The following is a 2,106-nucleotide window of genomic DNA, read 5'->3' on the forward strand; positions in this document are numbered from 1 at the left end:
AGTAAGAACACAAAAACATGAAAATAAGAGAGGAGACATGCGATTTGTTTCCCCAAGTTCGGACACCTCCTCTAGAGGTTCCTATGTCTCCGTTGAGGGGCTCGGTCACACTTGAGCCAGCTTCTCAACCCTTTTTCTCTCTAAGCTCGGTCACACTTGATCTTGCTTCCACTCTTGATTTCTTCCCTCGCGGAGGCAAAATCGAAGCCTTCACAAACTTCCCACGGCACACCACAACATTGGGTGCTCGCTGGCGATGCCTAGCCGCCTAGGAGCCCAAAGCTCCAAGAGTAACAAACATGACGATGAATTTCTTATCGATGAACTCGAGTGCTCAAGAATAAATTTTAGCTCACTAACACTCAATCTTTCAATCTCTCAACCCAACTCACTTTGCTTCTCAAATCTCTCACTAAAATGGAATGGGAAGTAGTTCTTTTGGCTCTAGAGATGTATTCTTTCGTGCCCATGCAGCTGCTCCAAAGGATGGGATGAGGGGGGGGGGGTATTTATAGCCCACTTAAAAAAACTAGTAGTTACAGGCTTCTCTGGCCTAACTCGGGGTATCTGGGTTAACCCGGAAACTCCGGGCTGGTATAGGAACGCTTAATCCAGAACCCTGGCCGAAACTCAACCCAGAGACTCCGGAAAACCCAGAGTACCCGAGTCCACCCGGAGACTCCGAGTAAACTAAACAGCCCCAAACCGAGACTTCCCCTCAGAACCTTACCCAGAGATTGCGGACAACCTGGAGAATCCGGGTTAACCCGGAGTATCCGGGTTCAGCACAGCTGGCCCTCTAAAAACGACGATAACTTTTGATCCTGAAGTCCGATTTCGACGATTTTAGACTCTATGGAAAGCTTATTCAGTGGGATACACATCCCAACTGAATTCATGACCTCAAACACATTTGATCAAATTAGTAACACTCTGAAACTAAATTCGGACACTTCCACATTTTCCGCACTGGAATTTCTAAAAAGAACTCTCACTTGTGTTTGGTTAGAAACTCTTGAGCACTGAGACAAGACAATTAGCTCTATATTGCATCCCTCTTAATAGTGCGGCATACCTATACTCAAATTCAAAGATAAAACTCGTTTGAACAACTTTGAGCCGTTGAATAACTTTCAAGTACCGCTTCTTTCATTCAAACCTTGAGGGTTGCTAACTTTCATATATTATTCACTCCATCTCTTCTTGATATTCATATGATTGATACGAATAACTCATAGCTTCCCATGGACTCACACGGTCCATTCGCGTAAAGCCTTCACTCGCTCTTCACCACCGTCTTGGTCCTTCGGCGCCAAGCCATTTGCTTGCCCTTCACCGCCAGATGGTCCATCGCAGCCGAGTCTTGCTTGCCCATCACTGTCTTGCCATAGAAAACCACTTTGTATTAGACATCCTCAAGAATTCACTTTATTAAATATGGAGTCCACTCTTGTTCTTCACTCTTGGCATATATGATTCAATTTCAACATGTGACTTCTTATGGATCCTAACCCCAACTCACTCTCAAGAACAAAACACATAAGTTAGTTCATAAAACCTAATTGATAACTTTTGTACCTTAAGTTACTTGATCTCCACACGTAACTTATTAGCCTTCATGCATATTATCAATCTTCATATAGAACCTAAGTCCACTCATTCTCAAGCACATAGCACATGTGTTAGTTCATAAAACTCTATTGATAATATCATACATTTAGTTACTTGATCTCCACAAGTAACTTAATCTTCAAGTTTATTGTTAATCTTATTGAGCTTTTCCTTCTCCTTATGAGCATCACTAGGAGCTCAATGACAACGATGCATTTCTTTTGTTCTCATGGCATTTCTCAGGAAATCCATGATTCATCATGTATGCATCTCCTATGAAATAACCTAATAACGATTCTTAACACAATTGCTAGTCCATAGGTATTGTCATCACTTACGCAAGCATCACCTAGAGCTCATTCATCTTGATGCATTTTAAATATCCCCATTCACCTAGAGCTCATGCATATCTTTCAATGCATTACCTATGAAACAACCTACTAACAAACTCAACATCATTGTTAGTCTATAGGTATTGTCATTAATTACCAAAAC

The sequence above is a fragment of the Phragmites australis genome, chromosome 2 (genome assembly GCF_958298935.1).
Source record: "Phragmites australis chromosome 2, lpPhrAust1.1, whole genome shotgun sequence".
In the NCBI taxonomy this organism is placed as follows: Eukaryota; Viridiplantae; Streptophyta; class Magnoliopsida; order Poales; family Poaceae; genus Phragmites; species Phragmites australis.